This window comes from Scyliorhinus canicula, chromosome 16, assembly GCF_902713615.1.
Source record: "Scyliorhinus canicula chromosome 16, sScyCan1.1, whole genome shotgun sequence".
Taxonomy (NCBI): Eukaryota; Metazoa; Chordata; class Chondrichthyes; order Carcharhiniformes; family Scyliorhinidae; genus Scyliorhinus; species Scyliorhinus canicula.
Window position 1 is genome coordinate 46,386,139 of NC_052161.1, and position 19,692 is coordinate 46,405,830.

Genomic DNA, 19,692 nt, shown 5'->3' on the forward strand with positions numbered 1-19,692 from the left:
TTTCACATTTGGTGAACAGTGGATTCTCATATGTCTGTACACTGCCATCTATTGTCTTTAATCTGTTGCTTCTTTTTCAGTGAAGTGCTTCTATGAAACAAACTCCTTTGAGAAAACATTTGGTGATCAAATAAGCACTGCTCCTTTAGAAATTTCACACAAATTGTTTTTACAGACAATATAATAATCGCTTATTGTCAGAAGTAGGCTTCAATGAAGTTACTGTGAAAAGCACCGAGTCGCCACATTCCGGCACCTGTTTCGGGGAGGCCGGTACGGGAATTGAACCCGCGCTGATGCCATTGTTCTGCACTACATGCCAGCTGTTTAGCCCACTGTGCTAAACCAGCCTCATGCTTTTTTTTTTTAGTTGGGTCTACCGAGAAATGTTTTATATCAACGGCCAGGTCCTAGCAGTCGGAGGCTGAAGTAGGAGCTTGCCTTGCTGACTGCAGTGTGGATTCATTGGCAAAGTGAGTAGGAATGCGGAGTGGCAAGTGCAACTGCATCAAAGCCATGCATCTCCTTCTATGTCCCAAGCTGAAGACATGTTCTTTGAGGTCAGCTCTTCAGCTTTATTTCCCCCCTTATTCTTTCATTCACTTGGGCATCACTGGCTCAGCTCACATTTATTAACCATCCCTAATTTCCTTTTGAGAAGGCGGTGAGCCACTTTCCTGAACCACTGCAGTCCATTTGGTATATGGGTTGTTAGGAAGGGAATTCCAAGATTTTGACCCAGCGATAGTGAAGGAACAGAGATATATTTCCAAGTCAGGATGGTGTATGACTTGGAGCTGAACCTACATGTGTTCATGTTCCCATGTGTCTGCTGCCCTTGTCCTAGGTGGTATGATCGAGAGATTGGAAGGTGCTGTTGAAGGAGCCTTGGTGAGCTGCTACAGTGCATCTTGTGGATGGCACAAATTGGTGCTACGGAGTGTCGGTGTGGAAAGAGTGAATGTTGAAGGTGATAGATGGAGTTCCAATCAAGAGGGCTGCTTTGTGTCAGATGGCATTGAGCTTCTTGAGATTTGTTGGTGCTGCATCATCCAAGCAAATTGAGAATATCCCCTCACGCTCCTTTTTAAAACAAAAATTCCAAATGAGGGCCAATTTAGCGTGGCCAATCCACCTGCGCCACATATGCCCAGGCCATGGGGTGAAACCCATGTAGACACAGGGAGAACACGCAAACTCGCCACGGACAACAACCCGACGCCAGGAACAAACACGGATCCTCGACGCTACAAAGCAGCAACGTCGACCACGATGCCACCCCTATCCCATCACACTCCTGACTTGTGTCTTGTAGATGGTGGACAGGCTTTGGGGAGTCATGAGGTTAATTATTCAGACCTTCTCATATAGCCACAATATTTATATGACTGGTTCAGGTCATTTTCTAGTCGAAGGTAACCAACATCGATTTCGATGGTGTTAATAGCTTGAGCTGGTTTAGCTCACTCAGCTAAATCGCTGGCTTTTAAAGCAGACCAAGCAGGCCAGCAGCACGGTCCGATTCCCGTACCAGCCTCCCCGGACAGGCGCCGGAATGTGGCGACTAGGGGCTTTTCACAGTAACTTAATTGAAGCCTACTCGTGACAATAAGCAATTTTCATTTCATTTCATAACATAAAATATTTTAAGTGTTTAAAATCCTGGCCAGTGATCACTCCCATAGTCAGGCGCTGTATATCTCCTACAAACAAGATTTTGCTCTGAATATTCACTACTTGGCTATATGATAACATAGCACAGAGGTGACCTGCTAATGGTGTTGCCAGCTCCGGCTGGCCATATTCCGGCAAACGTCAGTGTACGTGACATCATAGAATCTCAGTGGCAAGGCGCAAGCTGGTGAGCCCATGGGAGGAACCACAAAGTCCACAGACACTGGACGCTGACAAACAGCTATCTCATGTTCAACTATCTGGCGGACAGTGGCCCTGGTCTTCTCCCTGCTGATGGTCACATTAACAGACTGACACATTCCGTCCCTGCAACCATGGCCTTGGGTAGCAAATTTCAGCAAAACAAGTGTCCAAAACTTCCTGCAGAAGTACCAATTCCTCTGCCAGCTCACACTGTACTCAGCTAAGTGCCAGCAGGAAAAAAGCAGGCAGGGCAACGAGCAGCGATGTCCATGAGCTCTGTTTATGTGCGTGACGATGAAAAAATATGCCTGTTTACGGGGAGGGGGGCGGGGTGCTTTTTAGCCTTTATGTGAAATGCTGGTCAGCGAAATGGAGTTTGTGGCTGCCGGGACGAGAGTCGACTGTTTAATGGGGATACTATCACTTTAAGATCTCCTGAACTGAATTTAGTAGCTGTCTGGAGAATAGGATTGATTCTAGGAATCTCCTGGTCAGTCTGGGAGTGGTGCCAACCCTACCTTATATATGAGTTGTGTGCTGTGATCCTTACATTTCAGTCTTCTGAAAGACAGTCTGATTCACAATTTAAGAAGTCAAAGCTGAATACAAAACCAAACAGATTTATTTCATAAAGGTTAACTGAAAAAAGATTTGAGGTAAAATCCACCACACTTTGAGTTGTCTGGCATCCATCTCATGACAAATAAAACATGCCTTAAAGGCCCTCTGAGCAGGCTGAAATATTCATTTATCTTGCACATTTGTTTCGCTGAAATTTGCTGCTTTGACCTATACACCTCTCCCTGCCTGGATATTTTCCAATTAAACTAGCGACTGTCTCAAATAATAGTGATGTGTTCTATCATACCTGGAGAGACCATGGGATGACTCATATAGTTGCATCAAACTAGTTTATTTATACTACGTATTGGGTGGGCATTTTCAAAGTGGGAGTCACAACCCGCGAATAGGTCGCGTGCGGGTGTCGGGAGGGTCGCGGAGCCGTCCATCACGGCATTCCCGATCGCAGGAATTCACGCACAACAGCCGCAGCAGCCGGCTTTAAACAATGCCGGCTGCAAGCGGCTTTAAAATGGTGACCGCAACCAGCTAAAAAATGCGGGCGCACTGCACATGCATGCCCGTTCATCAGTGCTCATGCAGCCCTGGAATGTTGGGACCTGAACCCGGGGTCATAGTGCTATAGCGGCATTATGGCGGCTGACTGCGTGGTGATCACCGATGATGAACAAGTGCTGTGACCTTGATCTGTTTTGCATCCCTAAACATTACTCAAATGATCTGGAGAGAGTATATATTCCTCAAGGTTTAATCATGAACAGAACTGAATGTTTGGCAAGGGATATAATGAAAGTCATGGGAAATCATCACATCTCACCCTCTGTGTACTGAAGGGTGGCTATACGTTTTTTGCTGACCTTTTAGACTAAATTGAAGCATTGAATCGAAATTGTGACCAGCCAATTCCAATGACAGTGGACTTCATCCACTTGAAGAGCTACTGTAATGATCAGTCAACAGGGGAGCTACTCAGTGTTTACAAACTGAGGTACAAAATCCACACTTTCCTCCTCGAGAAATTGTCCTCTCTGGCTGATTCGTTTACTGCTGAAACTTGGATGCTAACTATGTCTTACCTCTCCTCCTGTGTACTTGATTGGAGTGAGATCATGAGGACCAAGCAGGCTCACCTCTCGCATTAAAGGTAAGAGAAAATGGTGAGTCACGAAGGCCAGCGGTGTGAGTCACGAAGGTCGGGCGCCGTGGGTCCCGAAGGTTGGCCGGTTGGTAAAAATGGATTCCCGGAAAAAAGTTTGAGAAACACTGGGCTGCTGAGTAGTATTGCAATCGCAGTTGATGGTATAATTGGATAGGAAGATCCCAGAATGGAATCCTGACTCAAAAGACCGTGGGCTGGATTCTCCATCTAGTGATTCCAAAATCACGAAATGTGATTGGCCAGAGAATCGTGCGTGAGCTAAAAATCGTGGCCAAAGCCAGATGGAATGCCATGCTCCGGTGCCTCGACCACAGTATCAATGTATTCTACTTCGCACGTACAGTAAATGTCATTGGTATATTATTAAGGGGGGGGTACCAAGGGGATGGGCTGCGGGGTTGGGGAACCCCCCCCCCCCCCCCCCCGCCCCCACCACGACCGGGGTGTCCAGGCACGGAATGCCATTGCCGCGGCCTGCAAGACAGGCACCTAGATGTGAACCCTTCTGATGACTCACTGTGGCCTGTGGATGTGCAGAGTGACACCAGCCATGTGGGTGACCTACTCCACCACCCCCGCACTCCAACCGTCCCTCTACTCAACCCCTCCCCCCCAACAACCGTTTTGACTTCTCACTAGCGAGCTCCCTTACAGTTTTGTGACTTGAAATGTTCTGGACACAACTCCTCTTTGGTCCTTCAGGCTCCCTGGAAATGCCTCTTCAATTCTCTAGCTTCATTAAGTAGCTGTCTTTTAGATTTCTGGTACTGGCTTTCTTAACCATTACTCCATTGTACAACTTTACTTCCAGCAAAGCTGAGAGAGAGGTTTCCTCTCTAGGTGTCTGTCTCCAACTGCTATAGCTTCCAAGTAAAGCTAAAGAACAAAGTGTTGTTTTCGGTCTCTTGTACTTTATGAAGTAACTTACCAAACACTTTGATATGTCCAAACCGGGATCCCTTTATTGTGCCTCATGTGGTAAGATAGCAATATAATATAGAGCATGTTATCATCTTCCCATCTTGCTATTCCTCTGGAACATACATCTAGCACTGACCAATTACATGTACATCTTATTACCCTCTCAATCTTCTTCTGGAGATGACTGGATGTGTCTCCCTTAATATTTGGGTCCCAGGTCACATAACCTTGGTCTGGAGACGGCATGGTGTGTCTGTATCACCACCTGCTGAATGGAGGTCGCACACCATCGAACTAAGATATAACCTATAGGCATATCACCACAGAAAATAAAGTGTTTTTCTCTTGCAAGGGCTTCCAGTTGCCAAGTAACTATATTTACTCTTCTTGCCGCAGCTCCACTCATCACAGTTGAAACTTAACCAACCCCACCCCCACATACGCACACACACACACACAAACACCTTTGTTCAGCATGAAGCTAACCTTCCAGGCAAAGAAACATGAAATTAAACCCACCTAAAACTTGTAATGGACAATTTTAATACTTAATATTGAATAACTGCTTAATAGTGTGATTAACCAAAGCTGCAGGCATTTGGTTGTGTGTGTGTGTGTGCAAGGTTAGAGAGAGGAACTACAAAACTGATATGCCAGCTGTATGAAGGACGAGATAGTAAAGCCAGGAGAAAAACAACTCCTTATATGGAATGGAGAAATACTAGTAAGAAGCAAAGCCAGCCATTGTCTACATGAATGCCTGTGTTTAACCTGCTTATCTTTTGAATGTATAAAGAATGAAGGTTGCTGTGCTCGGGGCGCCTTCCTCTCTCTCCTGTGGTTATATGAATGCGGCCTCTGCAGAGTAAGAAATAAACGACTTGCTCATATCCATGACTGATTGTTTCTGAGTTTTCCTTTTTCCCACCACAAACTATACCTTATCTCTTATGTTGATAATACAAATATAAAGCAGTGGTTCCCAACCTTTTCCTTTCTGTGGACCATAGATCATCATCAAAAGCTTTTGCGGACAACAACGAGGCAAGCTGTTTTAAACATTATTTTTTACATAGCCTATGGGTGACGGGGTCAAGCTTATATATCAATGGGTATTAAAAACACAGCTATTTCTAATGGTTTATGATGCACACACACAATTACATTGCGGAATCTATTACACAAGGATGTTTTGAAGCAAATTGCATTGTGAATAATAATGTAACATTAATTATGATATATACAAGATACTTGTAATGGTATTATTCTGTTTCCACGGACTAGCTGCAGTACTCGTGTTGACTAACAGAAGTCTGCAGACCACAGGTTCAGTACAACTGCCTTAAAACTACCTTTGTTTTCCTAACAGTAGGCACATTTCTCCTGGGTGTTGCTTGCTTGAGCTGCTATTCATAATCTCCAGGACACCAATGCTGATGTCACCATTACCTTATGGTCCTTATCACTCATTACTTTTATTACCATCCCAGTTGGTGTTCTATCTGGACGGGAAGATCCCAGAATGGAGGCTTGGCTCAAAAGACTGTAATTTTTACTTTTTTTAATAAAACGTGGCGAACCCAAGTCACATGATCACTAATTAGTTTTAACAACAAGAAAAAAACACTTCTTAAACATTAAAAACTTGGATTTTGGCACAAAATGCCTTTACTCTCCCCCTCCCCCCCCCCCCCCCCCCCCTCCATTGTTTAACAAATACACATATATTTTAAAATTAACACAGATTACAAAGGATACCGTAAGCTACAATGGCCTCAGTAATACAACACCCTCTAAACACACAAGATGGCTGTGGTCAAATGAACTCTCCACTCTGAACTTCAGGTGAATATGAATTCCTCTTCAGAATCCCCCCAGATAACTCTTAATACCGTGAGCCACTTTGTCTCACTGAACTCTGGCTTCTACACAAATGATTTCAAATTCCACTTTCACAAGTCTCACTTTCACAGCTTCTTTTAAAATATGCTTTCCTTCCATTGGTTCCATCAAGGTTTCGCTCTCAGGTTTGATACCTCTCCCTTCAGATTTCCTTTCTCTCAAAGGCTTTTACAAACTCTGAGGTCCAGCCACTAATTTCCACAATTATTTCAAATAACTACTCCCAAACTACAGTAATTTCTTCCAAACCTTAGCACTACTGCAGATATTTTTCTAGCCTCTCATGATCCAAAGTCTTTTCAACTCTGAGACTTTACTGAATGGTGATCTGTTCCGGTTCCCAGTTTCTTCTGTCCCATTAACTCCAGACATCTACCAAACTTCTCTTAATTTCTCTAGTTTCCTTAACTAGCTGGAGTTTAGGATTCCAACAACTGTTTTCTTAACTATTACTCCATAGAATGGATTTTCTTCTTGAAAGGCTGAGAGAGATGTTCCCTTTATAACCATCTAAAACCGACTGCTTCTCGAAGAGCTGATGTCTCTCTCACTACCTATCTCCAACTGCAATCGAATTATCTAAACTAAAAGTTAAAAGCTCCTCTACCTTCCAAGGCCCCAGTTGCTAAGTAATGCCTGTATACCTCTGCTGGCCTATTTTTGTTTTTACTCCGTCGCCTTCTCCAAGCATAATAGAGACACAACCAGAACTCAACCAACCCCAACATATGCAAACAGCTTTGTCAAGCATGAATCTAACTCTGGGTTTTACCCTTCCAGGCACAGAAACGTTAAGTTAAACTCAAAACTATTCATTATTTCTAATGTTTACCCAAACAAATATAAATCTCTTTGTTATATAAAATACCTTTGTTTTCCTAACACCATTACTGGTCTATTAACCCATTACACTGCAATTACTGTACACCTCATAAAGTCCATGTAAAAATTATCTTGCTCGAAAAGATAATTGGCAGAATCTTCCCAACTGGGGTTAAATCTCATGTTGGGGCAGGGACAGGCGCGAAGAGTGTTTGCCACCGCGGAGGCTGACCAAAAACCGTGCCTTATATTCGAACCCTGACCTCATTAACTTTGCATGAGCGGGTTGAATGCCATATTCCGTGGTGGGGCAGACGTTTTGCACACGTTTTGCCATGATATCTCGATGCAATAATTAAAAGGTGCCCAACATCATAGTCGGGTCTTCATCTGCACCCCATTAATGGGGTGCAGGTCAGTTTCACGACAGCCTGCATCGGGTTTCCTGATCCGCCATGGCAGGCAGCAGCAGAATTCATGCTGGAGTAAAACCGATTTTTGGGCCTCCTGTTGAATCCACCCCTCCCCCCCCCCCCCCCCCCCCCCCCCATCACCACACCCACCCCATCACCACACCCACCACTGAACCCGCTGGCGGGAGCGTGGGAGAATTCCATGATCTTTTATGTTTCATAGGAAAGATTCAAAAACATTCATTGTGTTAGGCTGAAATGATGTGTGGGAAAGAGCATTCAATGCACTGGCCTTTCTAGCTTGACCATACAACTTCCTTCTTACCTAGCTTACAGAAGAGATTTGGCAGCAAAGCAGACTTTTTTTCAGAAGCCTTGATCTTTCTATCTTTTTTAAATGTAATTTATCTTGTAGTATTATCAATCAGCTGGGTGAGTATATTGAGTGCCTGAGAGAACTCTGTTGCACCGTTAAATGCCAAAGTTATTTTTCATCTAGTTGAAAAAAGCAAATGGAATTCATTAATTGGAAGTTTAACATTTACATGACAAGACAGTTCAAGTATCGGCCAGTTTGAAGACATGGATCTTTGACCAGAGCAGAATCAAACAGATACCTTAACTATTATGTAACCCTTTATGTAAAGCTGAAGATTGAATTGTTAAACAACATGATGCATGACAGCATCATTCATGAACATCTGCATGCTTAGTCACACAGCACCATTAAAGTCATGGAAGGACTGAAAATCTATAGAACACTAACTTACGCTTCCTGCTTCCAAACAATGAGGAGGAATGGGAGAAAGATTAGGAGAGGTGAGTCAGCATAGTACACAGCTCCCACCCAGAATATCAGTGGATGATTACTATTCTCTCTTCCAGCAATATTATAGACAATTGTCAATGGATACCATTCAAACCCTTCTGTCTGCATGTGGTCAGCTAACTTGTATCTCTCTGCACAGTCTGTTTCATGTTCAATGAGGCACCTGAAACATTGGAATAACAGGAGTTCAGAAGTCTTGAGGTAGTGTTCCAATCTTAGAGGCAGCATTTTTTATCTTGGAGACCTACGTTCTCGACAGCACAGCTGAAACAAATTCCAGGAACATCCCCTTCAGTAAAGAAAACCTGGGGCCTTTGCTGGAAGAGATGCCTCTGAGAAAGGTGACAATTTTGGGGCAGACCAAAGTCTTCCAAATAGAAATGAAATGAAATGAAAATTGTTGATTGTCACAAATAGGCTTCAATGGAGTTACTGTGAAAAGCCCCTAGTCGCCACATTCCGGCGCCTGTTCAGGAAGGCTGGTACCGGAGTTGAACCCGTGCTGCTGGCCTGCCTGAACTACCGTGGATCAAGAATGGAAGTCATCAATCCTGTTGTTACAGGGCCTCCGCCAGCAGGTGACAATTGTGGGGCATGAGCACCGAGCAAGTCGACTGGCCGGCCCCAATGGAGTTGTGTCTTTGGCAGGCTTTGAAGGGGGTGGTGTTGGGTGACAGAGCTAGATGCAGCTTGAAGCTTCTGATGATGGCTAGATAACTGGTAACTGGCAGGGGAGCAGGGATAATAATAATCTTTATCAGTGTCACAAGTAGACTTACATTAATATTGCAATGAAGTGGGAAGCACGGTGGTGCAGCGGTAGCACTGAAGTCTCACGGCGCCGAGGTAACAGGTTCGATCCCGACTCTGGGTCACTGTCCATGTTCAATTGCCAGCTTGGGTCATTGTTTGTGTGGAGTTTGCACACTCTCCCCGTGTTTGCGTGGGTTTCGCCCCCAAAACCCAAAGATATGCAAGGTAGGTGGATTGAACAGGCTAAATTGCCCCCTTAATTGGAAAAAATGAATTGGGTACTCTGAATTAAAAACACTGCAATGAAGTTACTGTAAAAAGTCCCTAGTCGCCACATTCCGGCACTTGTTTAGGTACATGGTGGGAGAATTCAGAACATCCAGTTCACTTAACAAGCACGTCTTTCAGGACTTGTGGGAGAAAACTGGAGCACCCGGAGGAAACCCACACAGACATGGGGAGAATGTGCAGACTTCACACGAACAATGACCCAGCTGGGAATTGAACCCTGGTCCCTGGTGCTGTAAAGCAACAGTGCCAGCCACTGTGCTACCGAGCCTCCCATGCAGCTGCTGGAGACCTAGGTGGGCTAAGTGGGCAACACCTCTGAGTTTAAGAAGCCACAAGAAAAGGATGGTTCACCTTGTGTTTGGGACACAAGGTAATCCGGTGACAGAAAATTAGCATTAGGAGGCTCCACCAACTCAACTCTGGCACCTGGTTGATTGGAGATCAGGAGCATCGGTCACAAATATCCATTCTATATAGTCCATTCCTCTAAGTTTTCTTTTAAATATTGTTATTGGGGTATTTGCTAGTTTTGATAATAATGACAATAACAGCGGAATAAACATGGTACAATCAGTATTTCCACCCCATCCCAATCTTCACACCCCCCAACAATAAGAAAAAAATAAATAAATCGTCTGCTGCCCCCCCCCCCCCCCCCCCCCCCCCCCACCCTTTGCAATTCTGCTTCTGCTGACACTTTCATTTTCCCCGAGAAAGTCGACGGACGGCTGCCACCTCCGGGTGAATCCTAGCGTAGACCCTCTTAAGGCGAACATTTTTTTTCGAGACTGAAAAACCCACCATGTCACCAACCCAGGTCTCTGCACTCGGGGGCTTCGAGTCCCTCCACGTTAATAAGATCTATCTCTGGGCTACCAGGGAGGCAAAGGCCAAGACATCAGCCTCTTTCGCGCCCTGAACCCCCGGCACTTCCGACATTCCAAAGATCGCCACCTCCGGACTCGCCACCACCCGTGTTTTGAGTATCGTGGACATTGCCTCAGCTAAACCCTGCCAAAACCCTCTAAGCTTCGGGCATGCCCAAAATATGTGGACATCATTTGCTGGGCTTCCCGTGCATCTCGCACACCTGTCCTCTACCCCAAAAACCTTGCTCATCCGGGCCACCATCATGTGTGCCCAGTGGACTACCTTGGTCATCTGCGTAAAGCGAGACCCAGTGCTCGACTCCTCCTCTGAACCAGCCCTTTCCAGTTTCCTAGAGGCTCTTAACACCACGGCCAATGGCTCTATGGCCAGAGCAAACAGTAGCGGGGAGAGGGGGCACCCTTGCCTCGAGCCTCGGTGTAGTTTAAAATACCCCAACCTCAGCTACAGGTGCCTGATAGAGCAACCGCACCCAGTCAATGAAGCCCTCACCAAACCCAAGCCTTCCCAGCACCTCCCACAGGTAATCCCACGCCACCCGATCAAAAGCCTTCTCCGCATCCATCACTACCACCACCTCCATCTCCCCTCCTTCTGAGGGCATCATAATAACATTTAAAAGCCTTCGAGCTTTGGCCGTAAGTTGCCTGCTCCTTACAAATCCTGTCTGGGTTTCCCCTATCACCCCCGGGACACAATCCTCTATCCTTGTATCTTAGCCAGCAGTTTGGCATCCACATTCAGTCGAGAAATTGGCCTTTATGACCTGCACTGCTCTGGATCCTTCTCCAGTTTCAGAATCAATGAAATCGAGGCCTGTGACATTGTTGGGGGAAGGACTCCCTTCTCTCTTGCTTCATTAAATGTCCTCACCAGCAGTGGACTCAATATCTCTGAAAACTTCTTATAGAATTCCACCGAGTAGCCGTCCAGCCAGGGGCCTTGCCCGACTAAATGCCCTCCAGCCCCTCAATTATTTCCTCAATTTCAACTTCCCAGACCGTTGCTGCAGAGACCTCACCCATAAAATTTGTTTCCAGGTAGTTTTGGATGGACTTGTTCACCCGCCCACAGATCGCTTCGTCCGCTAACAACCCCACATCTAGCCTCCATTGCGGGCATTGTCCTCTCTCCAAACTAACCCGTAGATCCACCCAATGTGGGGCATGATCCGACACTGCAATTGCCGAGTACTCAGTATCCACCACCCCCGGTATTAGAGCCCTGTTCAGAACAAAAACATCGATGCAAGAGTATACCTTGTGGACATGTGAGAAAAAAATAAAACTCCTTCGCCACTGGCCGTGCAAACCTCCATGGGTCTACTCCCCCCATCTGTTCCATAAACCCCTTCAATTCCTTTGCCGCAGCCAGCCTCCTCCCTGTCCTGGGGCGAAATTCTCTGACCCCACGCAGGGTCGGAGAATCGGCCGGCAGCGGCGTTAATCCCGCTCCCGCAGGGTTTTTTATTCTCTGACCGGCCAAAAACCGGCGTTGTGCAAATCCCGCCGGCAGCCTCTGAAAACAGCTGGCGCCGGCGGGATGTCATTATATTTTTGTTTCAACAAATCTCCGGCCTGGATGGGCCGAAGTCCCGCCGACGTGGCCACAGGTCACGTCGGCGAAAAACAGAGTAGCTTTAAAACGGCGTCAACCATTGATGATGGTTGACGCCGTTCAGTGTCCGAGGGCGAGTGGGGGGGGGGGGGCGAGTGGGGTGGGGGGGGGCGAGTGCGGGGGGGGGGCGAGTGCAGGGGGGGGGCAAGTGCGGGGGGGGGTGGCGTGCGGGGGGGGGCGAGTGCGGGGGGGGGCGAGTGCGGGGGGGGCGAGTGCGGGGGGGGGCGAGTGCCGGGGGGTCGAGTGCGGGGGGGGGCGAGTGCGGGGGGGGGCGAGTGCGGGGGGGGGTGAGTGCGGGGGGGGGGTGAGTGCGGGGGGGGCGAGTGCGGGGGGGGGGCGAGTGCGGGGGGGGCGAGTGCGGGGGGCGAGTGCGGGGGGGCGAGTGCGGGGGGGGCGAGTGCGGGGGGGGGCGAGTGGGGGGGGCGAGTGCGGGGGGGGCGAGTGCGGGGGGGGTCGAGTGCGGGGGGGGGGCGAGTGCGGGGGGGGTTGGGGGCAGCGGCGTGCAGAGAGGGGGTGGCGACGGATGGCCGGGGCCAACACACCGTCGCCCCCCCTCTGCACGCCGCTGCCCCTACCCCAACCACCACCCCCCTCACCACCCCTACCCCCCTCCCCACCACCCCTACCCCCCTCTCAACGCCGCAACCCCCCCCCCTCTCAACGCAGGGTTCACCCCCTCAACGCAGGGTCCCCCCCCTCTCCCCCGGTACACACACACACACCCCCCTCTCAACGCCGGTACCCACAACCCCTCCCCCTCCCTCTGAAGGCCGGTACCCCCCCCTCCCTCTGAAGGCCGGTACCCCCCCCTCCCTCTGAAGGCCGGTACCCCCCCCCCTCTGAAGGCCGGTACCCCCCCCCCTCTGAAGGCCGGTACCCCCCCCTCCCTCTGAAGGCCGGTACCCCCCCTCCCTCTGAAGGCCGGTAGCCCCCCCCTCCCTCTGAAGGCCGGTTACCCCCCCCCTCTGAAGGCCGGTACCCACACACCCGCTCCCTCTGAAAGCCGGTACCCACACACCCACCCTCTCTCCTCCTTCCTCCGTCCCCCATTCCTTCCTCCGTTAGTGGGGGGGGGGGGGGGTGCGGCGTTAGTGGGGGGGGTGCGGTGTTGAGAGAGAGGGGGCGGCGTTGGGGGGGGGTAGGGGTGGTGTGGGGGTAGGGGTGGTGAGGGGGTGGGGTGGTGAGGGGGTAGGGGTGGTGAGGGGGTAGGGGCGTTGGAGGGGGTAGGGGTGGTGAGGGGGTTGGGGTGGTGAGGGGATAGGGGCGTTGGAAGGGGTAGGGGTGGTGAGGGGGGGTTGCGGTAGGGGCAGCGGCGTGCAGAGGGGGCGACGGTGCATTGGTCCCGGCCATCCGTCGCCCCCCCCCCCTCTGCACGTCGCTGCCCCCTACCTCAACCCCCCCTCACCACCCCTACCCCCTCCAACGCCGCCCCCCCTCTCTCAACGCCGGTACCCCCCCCCTCTCCTCTCAACGCAGGTACCCCCCCTCTCCTCTCCTTTCAACTCAACGCCGCAACCCCCTCCCCCCTCTCAACTCAACGCCGTAACCCCCCTCTCCTCTCCTCTCCTCTCCACGCCGCAATCCATTCCTCCCTCCCTCCCTCCCCTCTCTCCCTCCCTCCCTCCCTCCCCCCCCTCCCCTCTCTCCCTCCCTCCCCTCTCTCGCTCCCTCCCCTCTCTCCCTCCCCTCTCTCCCTCTCCTCTCTCCGGCTCTCCCCCTGCCTCCCTCCCTCTCCCCCTCTCAACTCCGCAACCCCCCCCCCAACAAACGCCGGGTCTTTCTCCTCTCCCCCCCTCCCAAACGCCGGGTCTCTCCCTTCTCCCCCCCCCCCAATGCCGGGTCGCTCTTCCCCCCCCCCAATGCCGGGTCGCTCTTCTCCCCCCACCCCCCCAATGCCGGGTCGCTCTTCTTCCCCCCCCCCAATGCCGGGTCGCTCTTCTTCCCCCCCCCCCCCCCCCAATGCCGGGTCGCTCTTCTTCCCCCCGCCCCCAATGCCGGGTCGCTCTTCTTCCCCCACCCCCCCCAATGCCGGGTCGTTCTTCTTCCCCCACCCCACACCCCCCTGGGTCTCTCTCTCTCCCCACCACACAAACGCCGGGACTCGCCACTTCCGCAGCTGGTGAAACTGACGCCTATCGCGTCAGTCCGCTGCTGGCCCTTCCGGGAACGGAGATTGCCAGCTTAAAAGAAGGCCCGGACTCCGGAGTCATGCGCACCGCTTTTTCCCGCCGGAAATGGGCGTCACGTCGGCCCGCGATGAATTTCGCCCCTGGATTTTGACCGGTCCAATTCCGGATCAATGACTGTGTTAAAATCTCCCCCCATAATCAAGTTCTGTGACTCTAAGTCTGGGATCTTACCTAAGACCCACCTCATAAATTCCACATCGTCCCAATTCAGAGCATATACATTCACAAGTACCATCTGCACCACCTCCAGCTTCCCACTAACCATTAAGTACCTACCCCCCCGTGTCTGACACGATTCTCCCTGCCTCGAATGCCACCCGTTTATTCATCAAGATCGCTACCCTCCTGGTCTTTGAGTCCAGTCCTGAGTGGAATACTTAGCCAACCCACCCTTTCTGAATCTAGTCTGGTCTATAGCCTTTAAGTGTGTATCTTGTAGCATTGCCACGTCCGTCTTCAGCCCCCTCAAATGCGCAAACACGCGAGCCGTCTTGACCAGCCCATTCAACTCTCTAACGTTCCATGTAATCAGCCTGGTACCACCACCCCCCCCACCACCGACTGGCCATCACCCTTTTTAGGCCCGCTTCCAGCTCGGGTCCCGGCCTCCTCGCGTCCCCCCTCGGGCATTCGCCGTCCCCGACCTCCCATTTGTCCCCTAGTAACAGTTCCTCCCTTGTCAGCAAACCAGCTACCCCGCCCCGTTCCCTCACCCCCTGGTAACAGCACCAGAAACCCAACCCCCCCCCATATCAAGTTCCAGCTTAACACCTGCTCGGCCCCCACTGTGCTTTCATGAGTCAGCTGACTGAGCTGACTTGATAGCTCCCACCCATGGCACCAAACAGTCTGTCTCCCCATTGTTCTCTCCCCCCACTTGGACAAACATATTCAAAGTATTTTGCCCGATTAAACCCAGCTCGCCTCTTGGCCAAATCCGCATCCAGGTCTTAATAAATGCACAGCTCACAATTCTCCCACCTGCTGCTCCGTTCTTTCTTGGCCCACCGCAGAACATGTTCCTTGTCCAGGAATTGTTGCAAACGTACCACCATCGCCCTCGGCGGCTCGTTCGCTTGGGGCTTCTTCGCGAGGGCTCTGTGTGCCCTATCCACTTCCAGGAGCCGAAGGAACGCCTCAGCTCCCATCAACTTCTCCAGCATGTTCGTCACATAGGCCCTCACTGCCTTCAGGGAGGCCGACGATTCTCAGGTTCTGCCTCTTGGACCTGTTCTCCAAGTCCTCCAGCTTCTCCTACATTCTTTTCCAGCAGTCATTCATCATCTCCACCTTGGTCTCCAGCACAGTTAGGTATTCCTCGTGCTCGGACACCTTTTTCCCCACTTCCTGGATCGCACGTCCGTGGGTTTCTTGATTCTGTACCACCTGATCAATCGAAGCCTTGATCAGGTCCAGCATGTCCTTCTTAAGCTTGGCAAAGCAATCTTCAGAAAACTTCACCAGCTGCTCCGTCGACCACTGTGTAGTCTCCCTGCAGCCTTGCTTCTTCGCCATGCTTTCCTGCGCTGACAGCTCTGCTCACATCTTCCTTGTAGAACTTTGTCTTCTCACACGGCCACTTCTGGTCCAATTCCCCATATACTGGAGGGGGATTTCTCCTCACCATCTCATTCTTCAACGATTTATCCAATAAAATCTGGGGAAAAATGGGAGAAAAAGGTCCAAAGTCCGTCACAGGCAAAAGCTATCAAATCTGTGACCTACTCCTCCATGGCCACCACTGGAAATCCGTCCATTCCTCTAAGTTAAGCATTTCAATTAATGTTTAGAGATTTAATGATCTCTGTTTAATAATCTTTGAGCAATCCATGTGCTTGAAACTCATGTTACACTTTGAAAGCTGATTGCTCACTGTATTACTTATAGGAATAAAAGAGTAAAAAGGTTTCTACATTGTGAAAAAGTGACAAGGTAGGGTGACAGATCCCCACAACTAAAAGGAATGCTTGTACTTTGTAGAAATCAAACACTCTGACCTGTACTACAGCCTACAGATAATGGGTTGTATCACTCACATCAGAAACCTAAATATCTGAAGATGCAGAACTAATTTGGTGATTTTCAAAGAGATAGAATTTCTTTAGCTCACATTGCTTTGGCATGTTTTCTTATCAATTCACTGCACATTCAATGACATCAAATGACTTCCGTGCTTTCTTCTTTTTATAAATTTAAAGTACTCAATTCTTTTTTTCCCAATTAAGGGGCAATTTAGCGTGGCCAATTCATCTACTCTGCAATCTTTGTGTTGTGGGGGTGAGACCTGTGGTGTTCTTTGTTATCAGGATGGGTGTCATAGTGTTCACAAAGACCAAAGAAGCTAAGTTCATTAACAAAACTAACTTTTATTGACACTACTTATTAAAGCTTGGCAAATAACTTCTATAGTAAACAATAATCTAGTAGTCCACACTCCATTAACACTAGTCTCTACACTCTATATGTAACTGTACACTCTCTAGACGTCTCCTCTCCAACCTTCTCCCAGAAGCCTGTGAGTCAGTGCTTTATATAGTTCTGCAACTCGCTCCATCTAATGGTTAATTGTGATATGACATTAACCCTTTGTACTCTGAACATCTCACAAGACCCACTCAGATATGGGGAAAATGTGCAAACTCCACACAGACAGTGGGCCGGGATTGAACGGGTCCTCAGTGCCGTGAGGCAGCAGTGCTAACCACTGCACCACTGTGCCGCCTGACTTGCATGGTTTCTGATGATCTTTTCACACCAGCTGCAATGTTAACAACTCCATGGAATGCTCCATAAGCCCCCACCCCATTAATGAAATTTACAGAGGCAATTGTTTGCTAGTAGTGGGACCTTGAGCTGCAAGTTCTCTTGCCTGCTTGATGAGCAAATCTGCTTGGGAGCACCTTGATTTCAGCCTTCATTAACTCTAGCTCAGGGTCTATTCCACAAACTTTTGTAAGGTAGATAAGGTCTGACAAGAGGGAGAATAGATAAGGACACCATCTGTCAGGATAAGGAACAATCTGACCCTCCCATCTGGTCCTTTTTGTAAATGCAATAGGACTGCAGAAGAAGCAGGTGGGGAACAGCAGCACTTGATGCGTTGGTGCACTGATGAATGGCTCATCTGACAAACGTCACCAACAGTGGCTTTGAATAAGTCATTAGCATGCAATTTAAACTCAATAAAATATCTGGAATGAAAAATCGGATGATGACCATGAAACCATTATCATAAAAACCCATCTGGTTCACTAATGCACTAAAGGAAATTTGCCATCCTTCCCTGTGCCTACTCCAGACCCACAGCAATGTGGTTGATTCTTAAATGTTCCCTGAAATGGCCTAGCAAGCAATTCAGTTGCATTCAACCACTACGAAAACATCCAGGAATCTACCCAGGAACCAGAAACGACAATGGTAAACCCAGCCTTGTCAACCCTCAAACATAACATCTGCCTTGTGCCAAAGTTGGGAGAGCTGCCTCACTGACTAGTTAAGCAACAGCCTTAAATAATCATTCCTTACAGACACCACTATGGTATATTTTAAGTCACCGGCGGTACAGACCCAGCAGAGGTAATGGCACAGTGGTATACAGCCGGGTGGGGGTGTTCTGGGAGTCCTCAACATCAACTCCGGACCCCATGAAGTATCATGGCTTCAGGTTAAACATGGGAAGGAAACCTCCTGCTGATTACCATGTACTGGCCACCATCAGCTGATGAATCAGTACTCCTCCATGTTGAACACCACTGGGAGGAAGCACTGAGATTGACATGGGCACAGAATATGCTCTTGGTGGGGGTCTTCAATGTCCATCACCAAAAGTAGCTCAGTGGTACCCCCACAGACCGAGCTGGTCGGGTCCTAAAGGACATAGCTGCTCGATTGGAACTGCAGCAGGTGGTGAGGGAAACAAGAAGGAAAAACATACTTGACCTCATCCTCACCAACCTGTCTTCTGCAGATTCATCTGCCCATAACAGTATTGGTAAGTGACCATCGCACAGTCCTTTTGGAGACAAAGTCCCGTCTTCACATAGAGGATACCTTCCATCGTGTTGTGTGGCACTACCACCATGCTAATTGGGATAAACTTCAAACATACCTAGCAACTCAAGAATGAGCATCATGAGGCACTGTGGGCCATCAGGAGCAGCAGAATTATATTCAACCACAATCTGTAACCTCATGGCCGGGCATACGCCCCACTCTACAATGACCACCAAACCAGGGGATCAACCCTGGTTCAATTAAGTATTACAGGTCAGGGTTTAGAGAACCCCAAAGTGTATCATGGAGTTCACCTGATGCACAACTTTTAATAGATTTTGATTATGGGGGAGCACAAGGGCCCACTCTACAAGAGTGATGCAACAGAGATCTAAAATACTTTTAAAACAAAACAATGTATTTTATATGAATCCAGTTGACATTTTACCATCACAGAGTAAACATCTTAGCAACTATCAATTCAAATACCTCCTCCAAAGAATACAGTACTCTATAAGTAATCCTTAATCTTTCCTAGCAATATCCATAAGACAAATACCCTCTTTAACAAAGACATCAGGCTTAAATACTCTACTCAGAGTAGTTATCATTTTTAAATTAGCAAGTGCTCTGAAGGCATTCTTTTCATACAGAGAGAAATCAAAATTACCCCTTGTTTGGCTGGATGCAGCTCCAACTCTGAAAATGAAACGAAACACACACACTGTAGCGGCCAGCTCAAAACCGAAAGTAAAAACAGACAGACAGCCCAGCTCCCACCCACACTCTGACATCACTGCAGCTATTTGATAAACATCTATTTCTTAAAGGTACTCTCACATGACAGAAGAGTGCAGAGGAACATGCCAGGAGCAACATCAGGCATACCAAAAAATGAGGTGTCAACCTGGTGACGCTACAACACAGGGGTAGTTGTGTGCCAAGCAGCATAAGCAGCAAGTAATAGACCGAGCTAAGTGATTCAACAGTCCTGCAACATCCAGCCGCGAACGGTCATGGACAATTAAACACTCACTGGAGGAGGAGGTTCTGTAAATATCCCCATCCTCAATGATGGAAGAGCCCAGCACATATGTGCAAAAGACAAGGCTCAGGCATTCGCAACAAACTTCAGCCAGATGTGCCGAGTGGATGATCCATCCTGGTCCTCCAGAAGTCCCCAGCAACATAGATGTCAGTCTTTAGCCACTCCTCGTGATATCAAGAATACGCTGACGACACTGGATACTGCAAAAGCTATTGGCCCTGACAATATTCCGCCAATAGCACTGAAGAATTGTGGCTCCAGAACTTGCCACACCCGTCAGGCTGTTCCAGTACAGCTACAAAACTGGCATCTACCCGGCAATGTGAAAAATTGACCAGGTGTGTCCTGTACACAAGAAACGGGACAAATCCAACAGCCAATTGAAATGAAATGAAATGAAAATGAAA